The 11,962-nt window shown below is 34.7% G+C and overlaps 1 long non-coding RNA gene across 1 annotated transcript; it reads right to left on the bottom strand.

Moving 5' to 3' along the window:
* Nucleotides 1-1,678: 1,678 nt before the first annotated feature.
* On the bottom strand, nt 1,679-3,036 carry LOC142242506 (uncharacterized). Its single transcript, XR_012724125.1, has 5 exons — nt 2,651-3,036; nt 2,469-2,557; nt 2,255-2,316; nt 1,917-2,158; nt 1,679-1,849 (listed from the first exon to the last, which is right to left on the bottom strand). It is a non-coding gene; the product is annotated as an uncharacterized LOC142242506 (long non-coding RNA).
* Nucleotides 3,037-11,962: the final 8,926 nt, after the last annotated feature.

Genomic DNA, 11,962 nt, shown 5'->3' with positions numbered 1-11,962 from the left:
TTTCTAACAGTGTAGATTTGATTTCCTGCGCTTCCTGCAGTTGTACATTTCATCGGATCCGATTGAAATTTGGCTCTCTTCAGAAAAAAAAAATATTTATGAAATATTAAAGATTACGCAACCTAAATTTTAGGATGCGCAATTTACAAAATATTAAGGATAAATTTCTTTGAAATAATGAAATTTTAATAAAAATAATGTTTATAATCTGTGCTTTAAACATTTTTGTTTTTCATTAAATTTGGGACACATATTTTGGAAATTTGCGTTCTTCCGTTAAAGTCGCATGTCTTTGAACCAGGCACATTTTTGTTAAAGTAAAGAAACATATTTTAGATTTAAAGAAATTTTCATTAAATAACTGGAATATTATACCCTCGACCATAGGATGAGGGGGTATATTAACTTTGTCATTCCGTTTGTAACACATCGAAATATTTCTCTAAGACCCCATAAAGTACGTATATTCTCGGTTGGTGGAGAAATTCCCTCCCTCTGTTGAAATCACGCTAACTTCCGAACGAAACAAGCTATCGACTTGAAACTTGGCAAACGTAGTTATTATTGATGTATGTCGGACGGTATTCCAAATGGACCATATCGGACAAATTTTACGTATAGCCCCCATACAAACCGACCCCTAGATTTGGATTGCGGAGGCTCTTGGAGGAGCAACATTCATACGATTCGGTTGAAATTTGGTACATGGTGTTATTATATGGTATCTAACAACCATGCGAAAATTGGTCCATATCGGTCCATAATTCTATATAGCCCCCATATAAACCGATCCCCCGATTTGGCTTGCGGAGCCTCTACGAGAAGCAAATTTCATCCGATCCGGCTGAAATTTAGTACATGGTGTTAGTATATGGTCTCTAACAACCATGCAAAAATTGGTCCACATCGGTCCATAATTATATATAGCCCCCATATAAACCTATCCCCAGATTTGACCTCCGGAGTCCCTTGGGAGAGCAAAATTCACCCGATCCGGTTGAAATTTGATACGTGGTGAAATTTGGTACATTGCCCTAGTATATGGTCGCTAACGACCATGCCAAAATTAGTTCATATCGGTCTACAGTTATATATAGCCGATCCCCAAAAATAATCTACCAAAATTTTATTTCTGTAGAAAATTTTGTCAAAATTTTATTTCTATAGAAAATTTTGTCAAAAAATAATGCATTTAATACTACACACAAAAAAAATTTTTTTGAATTCAATCACGAAAATCGCGGAATCAATCATTTTTTTAATTGAAATGTCTTCAATCACGAAAATGATAGTATCAATCACCCATTTTGATTGAAAACCAACACGATTTTTAATTAAAAATTTGATTGACTTTTGTCACGGAATCAATTAATTGTGTGATTGAATCAATTAAAAACGTGATTGATTTTTAACATAAAATTCAATCACAGTTTTAATTGAATCAATTAAAATTTTAATTAATTTCGCGACAAAAATCAATCAACTATTTGATTCATTCAATTAAATAATTAATTGAAATTGGCTATAAATTTCGATCAAAAAAATTATATATTGCGACCCCAAAATCGTATTTAGTTTTATTTGAAATAAAAGAAAATATGTGTTTCTTATAAAACATATTTAACATTTTATTATTTTTTGAATTATGCAATAGACAAATAAATTTGGTTCTTGTCATTTGTGTTTTGTTCTAACATAACTTACAAATACAATTACTATAGGGTGAACAAATAAATTATATAAATCATTATCTTCCTTATAATAATAACCATGTTAGCATGTTCCTTCTAATATGTAGATGCGCCTAGATTTCCAATAAATCAGCAGCCTGTAAGCTAAATTAGTTTTTCTGAAAGTAAACAGAATAATTCGAATTTAATTTTGTTCAATTAAAAGTTAATTTTGTTAAACATTACCTGCATAGAATATCAAGTTCAATTCTTAGTTCCAGGTTGCAGATCTATAATCTTCTTTTGCAGTTGTAGTCTTTTAGCATAAAAAGGTGTATTAAGGAGCTCGGTAATTTAATTTTAGTAACAATTCCTTTCCAAAATTTCCATACATTACAATCGTCTATTAAAATTTGAACCAATCAAAGACAAAAATAATGGGAAAGCAATGTAATATTTGGTATTATATTGATGATACCTTGCAAATTCTGGAAATAGGTAAAAATATAAATGGAAAATACAAATTTTTTCATTATTTTCGGATATTTTTCATATTTTTAAATCCAAAAGAAAGAACTTTTTACCATTACATAATTCAGCTCATTAGTTTATATACCAGATATATTGCTCTCTACTTGGGTTCAAACTGAAAAAGGCAGGAAACAAAAATACAATTTAATGCCAACGCCACTTCGCAACTTCAAGGAGAATCTTCCAACAAACCCATACCGCTCTTGGTTTTAAGAAAACTAGGAGTGAAAAAAATGTATAATTTTTAAAGATCAATACAGTACCCACTTTTTTATTGCAAACATATTCTTAAATATTTGATAAAATGATGGAGTTGATGGGATTGATTGGTCAATTTCACGAAATAAAATTGGTCACTAAAAGAAACAAATAAAAAATATATTATTTTAGTCCGTTTAATGTAAACAGGCTTCAATGGAAAACGGTATTCACATTTCACAATTTCTTACCTTCAATAAACGTAGATTGTTTTCCATTTTTACAATACCACAAAACACAAACACAGGTAATTTCAAATGCGTTCTCTCATATATTTTTTTCAAACCCTTACCACGTGGCCGTTTGTTGTTGCACACTTTATTTATTTCAACCCTTTGCTATGATTTGTTGTTGCGTTCAAAATATTTATGCACACATATTGAATGCAGCAGACAGAATGTCGCCAATCATGTTTTTCAATTTACGCGAAAAACAAAAACCCAACCGTTCGTTACGAGTTACTTCCACAGACTGATCTCTCCATCATACTTTGTTGAATAAATACCCATTCTCTTGTTCTCTTTTCGCTCTTCCCATTGCTCAAAATTATTCAGTTTCAATCACAAAGGTGATTGGATCAATCACATGTGTAATTGGAAACGGAAAAAATTTCAATCACGTTTGTAATTAAAAATTATTTCCGAATTGATTAACAAATTGATTGAATCAATTAATATATAAATTGGAAACGTAACAAATATCAATCATTTTTTTAATTGGTTTTTATTCGGATTTGATTAAATAATTAATTGAATCAATTAACATATTAATTGAATCCGTTTCCAAATTCAATTAAGTGTTTAATTGAAAAAAATTTGGTGATAATTTTTTGTGTGTAGCGACGCCATCTATGTGTCAGACCGGGGACTTATCAGCCAACCTGTTATAGAAGAAAATATTAACTAAAAGTTAAGAAGAAAATCATTGGCGCCGAATCATGACCATTTTAACCATACAGTAGTTCATTCTTACTATATTTGGGAATCGTACGAAAATTTTCATTTGCTTTAGTTCATATTGAAGTTATATGTACGGTCATCAAACTCACGTTTAGTTCATAAAATATTTGAGACATACTTAAAAAAACGAAAATTTCATTGGGCTGTGGAAAATTTCGCAAAAAATAATAAAATTTAACTACAAACAAATAATTTTTATACCTTTCACCACTACTGTGGTACAGGGTATAATAAGTTTGTGCATTTGTATGTAACGCCAAGAAGGAAAAGTCTGAGACCCATCGTTTAATATATCGATCGTCTTAGAATTAAATTCTGAGTCGATTTAGCGATGTCCGTCTGTCTGTCTGTTGATGTATTTTTATGTGCAAAGTACAGCTCGCAGTTTTAGTCCTAAAATTTGGTATAGGGTCCTCTTTCGGCTCAAAGACGATCCCTATTGGTTTTGGAAAAAATCGGTTCAGATTTAGATATAGCTGCCATATATATTTTTCACCGATCTGGTCATAATTGGCGTGTATATCAACCGATCTTCCTAAAATTCCGTACATCCGAATATTTTATGAGTCTCGAAAAACTTGCATAATATCAGCCAAATCGGTTCAGATTTAGATATAGCTCCCATATATAGCTTTCGACCGATGTACACTCATTTGCCCACAGAGGCCAATTTTTTGCTCCGATTTAGTTGAAATTTTGCACAGGGAGTAGAATTAGCATTGTAGCTATGCGTGTCAAATTTGGTTGAAATCGGTTCTGATTTAAATATAGCTCCCATTTATAGCTTTCGCCCGATTTACACTCATATGACCACAGAGGCCAATTTTTTACTCCGATTTAATTGAAATTTTGCAGAGGGAGTAGAATTAGTATTGTAACTATGAGTGCCAAATTTGGTTGAAATCGGTTCAGATTTAGATATAGCTCCCATATATATGTTTTTCTGATTTCGAAAAAAATGGTCAAAATACCAACATTTTCCTTGTTATACCCTGCTCCACACTGTGGAACAGGGTATTATAAGTTAGTGCATATGTTTGCAACACCCAGAAGGAGACGAGATAGACACATGGTGTCTTTGGCAAATATGGTCAGGGTGGGCTCCTGAGTCGATATAGCGATGTCCGTCTGTCCGTCTGTCCGTGAACACATTTTTGTAATCAAGGTCTAGGTCGCAGTTTTAGTCCAATCGAATTCAAATTTGGCACAAGTATGTGTTTTGGCTCAGAATAGATCCCTATTGATTTTGAAAGAACTCGGTTCAGATTTAGATATAGCTCCCATATATATATTTCGCCCGATATGGACTTATATGGCCCCAGAAGCCAGAGTTTTAACCTAATTTGCTTAAAATTTTGCACAAGAAGAACAATTAGTACTGTAGTCAAGTGTGCCAAATTTTATTGAAATCGGTTCAGATTTAGATATAGCTTCCATATATATCTTTCGCCCGATATGGACTAATACGGTCCCAGAAGCCAGAGTTTTATCCCAATTTGGTTGAAATTTTGCACAGGGAGTAGAATTAGCATTGTAGCTATGCATGGCAAATTTGGTTGAAATCGGTTCAGATTTAGATATAGCTCCCATATATAGCTTTCGGCCGATTTACACTCATTTGACCATAGAGACCAATTTTTTGCTCCGATTTAGTTGAAATTTTGGACAGGGAGTAGAATTAGCATTATTACTATGCGTGTCAAATTTGGTTGAAATCGGTTCAGATTTAGATATATCTCCCATATATAGCTTTCGCCCGATTTACACTCATATGAGCACAGAGGCCAATTTTTAACTCCGATTTAGTTGAAATTTTGCACAGCGAGTAGAATTAGCATTATTGCTATGCGTGTTAAATTTGGTTGAAATCGGTTCAGATTTAGATATAGCTCCCATATATATCTTTCGCCCGATTTACACTCATATGACCACAGAGGCCAGTTTTTAACTCCGATTTAGTTGAAATTTTGTACAGGAAGTAGAATAAGCATTGTTGCTATGCGTGCCAAATTTGGTTGAAATCGGTTCAGATTTAGATATAGCTCCCATATATATGTTTTTCTGATTTCGACAAAAATTGTCAAAATACCAACATTTTCCTTGTAAAATCGCCACTGTTTAGTCGAAAAGTTGTAAAAATGACTCTAATTTTCCTAAACTTCTAATACATGTATATCGAGCGATAAATCATAAATAAACTTCTTCCAAGTTTCCTTAAAATTGCTTCAGATTTAAACGTTTCCCATATTTATACCCTTCACCACTACTGTGGTACAGGGTATAATAAGTTTGTGCATTTGTATGTAACGCCAAGAAGGAGTAATCATAGACCAACCTTTTAGTATACGGATCGGATTAGAATTAAATTCTGAGTCGATTTAGCGATGTCCGTCTGTCTGTCTGTCCGTCTGTCTGTCCGTCTGTCTGTCTGTCTGTCTGTCTGTCTGTTGATGTATTTTTGTGTGCAAAGTACAGCTCGCAGTTTTAGTCCGATTGTCCTAAAATTTGGTATAGGGTCCTGTTTCGGCTCAAGGACGATCCCTATTGATTTTGGAAAAAATCGGTTCAGATTTAGATATAGCTGCCATATATATTTTTCACCGATCTGGTCATAATTGGCGTGTATATCAACCGATCTTCCTCAAATTCCGTACATCCGAATATTTTATGAGTCTCGAAAAACTTGCAAAATATCAGCAAAATCGGTTCAGATTTAGATATAGCTCCCATATATAGCTTTCGCCCGATTTACACTCATTTGCCCACAGAGGCCAATTTTTTGCTCCGATTTAGTTGAAATTTTGCATAGGGAGTAGAATTAGCGTTGTAACTGTGCGTGCCAAATTTGCTTGAAATCGGTTCAGATTTGGATATATCTCCCATATAAAGCTTTCGCCCGATTTACACTCATATGACCACAGAGGCCAATTTTTAACTCCGATTTAGTTGAAATTTTGCACAGGGAGTAGAATTAGCATTGTAGCTATGCGTGCCAAATTTGGTTGAAATCGGTTCAGATTAAGATATAGCTCCCATATATATGTTTTTCTGATTTCGACAAAAATGGTCAAAATACCAACATTTTCCTTGAAAAATCGCCACTGATTAGTCGAAAAGTTGTAAAAATGACTCTAATTTGCCTAAACTTCTAATACATATATATCGAGCGATAAATCATAAGTAAACTTTTGCGAAGTTTCCTTGAAATTGCTTCAGATTTAAACGTTTCCCATATTTTTATACCCTTCACCACTACTGTGGTACAGGGTATAATAAGTTTGTGCATTTGTATGTAACGCCAAGAAGGAGTAATCATAGACCAACCTTTTAGTATACGGATCGGCTTAGAATTCAATTCTGAGTCGATTTAGCGATGTCCGTCTGTCTGTCTGTCCGTCTGTCTGTCTGTCCGTCTGTCTGTCTGTCTGTCTGTCTGTTGATGTATTTTTGTGTGCAAAGTACAGCTCGCAGTTTTAGTCCGATTGTCCTAAAATTTGGTATAGGGTCCTGTTTCGGCTCAAAGACGATCCCTATTGATTTTGGAAAAAATCGGTTCAGATTTAGATATAGCTGCCATATATATTTTTCACCGATGTGGTCATAATTGGCGTGTATATCAACCGATCTTCCTCAAAATATCAGCAAAATATCAACAAAATCGGTTCAGATTTAGATATAGCTCCCATATATAGCTTTCGCCCGATTTACACTCATTTGCCCACAGAGGCCAATTTTTTGCTCCGATTTAGTTGAAATTTTGCATAGGGAGTAGAATTAGCGTTGTAACTGTGCGTGCCAAATTTGCTTGAAATCGGTTCAGATTTGGATATATCTCCCATATAAAGCTTTCGCCCGATTTACACTCATATGACCACAGAGGCCAATTTTTAACTCCGATTTAGTTGAAATTTTGCACAGGGAGTAGAATTAGCATTGTAGCTATGCGTGCCAAATTTGGTTGAAATCGGTTCAGATTTAGATATAGCTCCCATATATATGTTTTTCTGATTTCGACAAAAATGGTCAAAATACCAACATTTTCCTTGTAAAATCGCCACTGCTTAGTCGAAAAGTTGTAAAAATGACTCTAATTTGCCTAAACTTCTAATACATATATATCGAGCGATAAATCATAAGTAAACTTTTGCGAAGTTTCCTTAAAATTGCTTCAGATTTAAACGTGTCCCATATTTTTATACCCTTCACCACTACTGTGGTACAGGGTATAATAAGTTTGTGCATTTGTATGTAACGCCAAGAAGGAGTAATCATAGACCAACCTTTTAGTATACGGATCGGATTAGAATTAAATTCTGAGTCGATTTAGCGATGTCCGTCTGTCTGTCTGTCCGTCTGTCTGTCCGTCTGTCTGTCTGTCTGTCTGTCTGTCTGTTGATGTATTTTTGTGTGCAAAGTACAGCTCGCAGTTTTAGTCCGATTGTCCTAAAATTTGGTATAGGGTCCTGTTTCGGCTCAAGGACGATCCCTATTGATTTTGGAAAAAATCGGTTCAGATTTAGATATAGCTGCCATATATATTTTTCACCGATCTGGTCATAATTGGCGTGTATATCAACCGATCTTCCTCAAATTCCGTACATCCGAATATTTTATGAGTCTCGAAAAACTTGCAAAATATCAGCAAAATCGGTTCAGATTTAGATATAGCTCCCATATATAGCTTTCGCCCGATTTACACTCATTTGCCCACAGAGGCCAATTTTTTGCTCCGATTTAGTTGAAATTTTGCATAGGGAGTAGAATTAGCGTTGTAACTGTGCGTGCCAAATTTGCTTGAAATCGGTTCAGATTTGGATATATCTCCCATATAAAGCTTTCGCCCGATTTACACTCATATGACCACAGAGGCCAATTTTTAACTCCGATTTAGTTGAAATTTTGCACAGGGAGTAGAATTAGCATTGTAGCTATGCGTGCCAAATTTGGTTGAAATCGGTTCAGATTAAGATATAGCTCCCATATATATGTTTTTCTGATTTCGACAAAAATGGTCAAAATACCAACATTTTCCTTGAAAAATCGCCACTGCTTAGTCGAAAAGTTGTAAAAATGACTCTAATTTGCCTAAACTTCTAATACATATATATCGAGCGATAAATCATAAGTAAACTTTTGCGAAGTTTCCTTGAAATTGCTTCAGATTTAAACGTTTCCCATATTTTTATACCCTTCACCACTACTGTGGTACAGGGTATAATAAGTTTGTGCATTTGTATGTAACGCCAAGAAGGAGTAATCATAGACCAACCTTTTAGTATACGGATCGGCTTAGAATTCAATTCTGAGTCGATTTAGCGATGTCCGTCTGTCTGTCTGTCCGTCTGTCTGTCTGTCCGTCTGTCTGTCTGTCTGTCTGTCTGTTGATGTATTTTTGTGTGCAAAGTACAGCTCGCAGTTTTAGTCCGATTGTCCTAAAATTTGGTATAGGGTCCTGTTTCGGCTCAAAGACGATCCCTATTGATTTTGGAAAAAATCGGTTCAGATTTAGATATAGCTGCCATATATATTTTTCACCGATCTGGTCATAATTGGCGTGTATATCAACCGATCTTCCTCAAAATATCAGCAAAATATCAACAAAATCGGTTCAGATTTAGATATAGCTCCCATATATAGCTTTCGCCCGATTTACACTCATTTGCCCACAGAGGCCAATTTTTTGCTCCGATTTAGTTGAAATTTTGCATAGGGAGTAGAATTAGCGTTGTAACTGTGCGTGCCAAATTTGCTTGAAATCGGTTCAGATTTGGATATATCTCCCATATAAAGCTTTCGCCCGATTTACACTCATATGACCACAGAGGCCAATTTTTAACTCCGATTTAGTTGAAATTTTGCACAGGGAGTAGAATTAGCATTGTAGCTATGCGTGCCAAATTTGGTTGAAATCGGTTCAGATTTAGATATAGCTCCCATATATATGTTTTTCTGATTTCGACAAAAATGGTCAAAATACCAACATTTTCCTTGTAAAATCGCCACTGCTTAGTCGAAAAGTTGTAAAAATGACTCTAATTTGCCTAAACTTCTAATACATATATATCGAGCGATAAATCATAAGTAAACTTTTGCGAAGTTTCCTTAAAATTGCTTCAGATTTAAACGTGTCCCATATTTTTTTTTACTAACATTGTGTTCCACCCTAGTGCATTAGCCGACTTAAATTTTGAGTCTATAGATTTTGTAGAAGTCTATCAAATTCTTCCAGATCGAGTGATATTTAAATTTATGTATTTGGGACAAACCTTTATATATAGCCCCAACACATTTGACGGATGTGATATGGTATCGAAAATTTAGATCAACAAAGTGGTGCAGGGTATAATATAGTCGGCTCCGCCCGACTTTAGACTTTCCTTACTGGTTTTTTACTAACATTGTGTTCCACCCTAGTGCATTAGCCGACTTAAATTTTGAGTCTATAGATTTTGTAGAAGTCTATCAAATTCTTCCAGATCGAGTGATATTTAAATTTATGTATTTGGGACAAACCTTTATATATAGCCCCAACACATTTGACGGATGTGATATGGTATCGAAAATTTAGATCAACAAAGTGGTGCAGGGTATAATATAGTCGGCTCCGCCCGACTTTAGACTTTCCTTACTGGTTTTTTACTAACATTGTGTTCCACCCTAGTGCATTAGCCGACTTAAATTTTGAGTCTATAGATTTTGTAGAAGTCTATCAAATTCTTCCAGATCGAGTGATATTTAAATTTATGTATTTGGGACAAACCTTTATATATAGCCCCAACACATTTGACGGATGTGATATGGTATCGAAAATTTAGATCAACAAAGTGGTGCAGGGTATAATATAGTCGGCTCCGCCCGACTTTAGACTTTCCTTACTGGTTTTTTACTAAAATTGTGTTCCACCCTAGTGCATTAGCCGACTTAAATTTTGAGTCTATAGATTTTGTAGAAGTCTATCAAATTCTGTTCAGATCGAGTGCTATTTAAATGTATGTATTTGGGACAAACCTTTATATATAGCCCCCAACATATTTGACGGATGTGATATGGTATCGAAAATTTAGATCTACAAAGTGGTGCAGGGTATAATATAGTCGGCCCCGCCCGACTTTAGACTTTCCTTACTTGTTTTTTACTAACATTGTGTTCCACCCTAGTGCATTAGCCGACTTAAATTTTGAGTCCATAGATTTTGTTGTCCAGATCGAGTGATATTTAAATGTATGTATTTGGGACAAACCTTTATATATAGCCCCCAACACATTTGACGGATGTGATATGGTATCGAAAATTTAGATCTACAAAGTGGTGCAGGGTATAATATAGTCGGCCCCGCCCGACTTTAGACTTTCCTTACTTGTTTTACAATAAAAATAAGTTAAATTTAGCGTTAGTTTAACTATGGAAAATTTTTTCGATTGGGGATGACAGTCTTTAGTACAACCCAGCAAAAAAAGAGCTTCCAAAAAAGTAGTTTGGATCCCCAATCTGTGATCCGGAAGTAGTGCAAACGTAGATCATCTTCAATGAATTTTACATGGGCTTGTCATAGGACGGAAGTACTCCCTTTTTGGATCCTTTGCATTGCTTTAGGAGTTGTGCCCTGGAAGTTAATTTGAATGAAGAAACAAAAAGCGATTTTTTTAACCAATTTCACTTTTTATACCCTTCACCACTACTGTGGTACAGGGTATAATAAGTTTGGGCGTTTGTATGTAACGCCAAGAAGGAAAAGTCTGAGACCCATCGTTTAGTATACCGATCGTCTTAGAATTAAATTCTGAGTCGATTTAGCGATGTCCGTCCCCAGCAAAAAAAATTTGGAAGTTCTTCCAAAGGCACAACTTTAAAAGCACTTCCAGAAGATGCACTCCCAATGATGTTTATTTTAACTACCCAGGAAGTTCTTTTATTTCAATTTTTTATAACATGGTTTCTTCATACTTTTAATGGGTAATTTTAACTTTTTTTGTTTCAAATAGGTTAAAAATAGAGTAAGAATTCATAAAATGGTACAAATCATTTAAATTTTTTCGAAAAAAATGCTAAATCCAATCTGAAAAAATTGTGAATTTTTGAAAATATTTGAGGTCAAACGTTTCCGACAAGCGTTAGAATTCATTAAAAATGATAAAAATTTATAACAATTATTTATGTGACAAAATATCACAGAATTTTTTAATTTACATTCAAAACATTGAATTCGGATCACACCTAAAGAAGTAATGCAGATTCAGTGCAACGGCTGTTGAAATGGAGGACTTCCGTCCTATGACAAGCTTATGTTAAATTCATCGCTTCTGCGTCAATTTTGCACCACTTCCGGATCCAAAAAGAACATTTCCATTACTTTTTTGGCGACGCTTTTTTTGCAGGGTCTGTCTGCCTGTCCGTCTGTCTGTTGGTGTATTTTTGTGTGCAAAGTACAGCTCGCAGTTTTAGTCCGATTGTCCTAAAATTTGGTATAGAGTCCTGTTTCGGCTCAAAGACGATCCCTATTGATTTTGGAAAAATCGGATCAGATTTAGATATAGCTGCCATATA

Source organism: Haematobia irritans, unplaced genomic scaffold (assembly GCF_050003625.1).
Source record: "Haematobia irritans isolate KBUSLIRL unplaced genomic scaffold, ASM5000362v1 scaffold_25, whole genome shotgun sequence".
Lineage (NCBI taxonomy): Eukaryota > Metazoa > Arthropoda > Insecta > Diptera > Muscidae > Haematobia > Haematobia irritans.
This window is presented reverse-complemented; position numbering and strand designations above follow the sequence as displayed.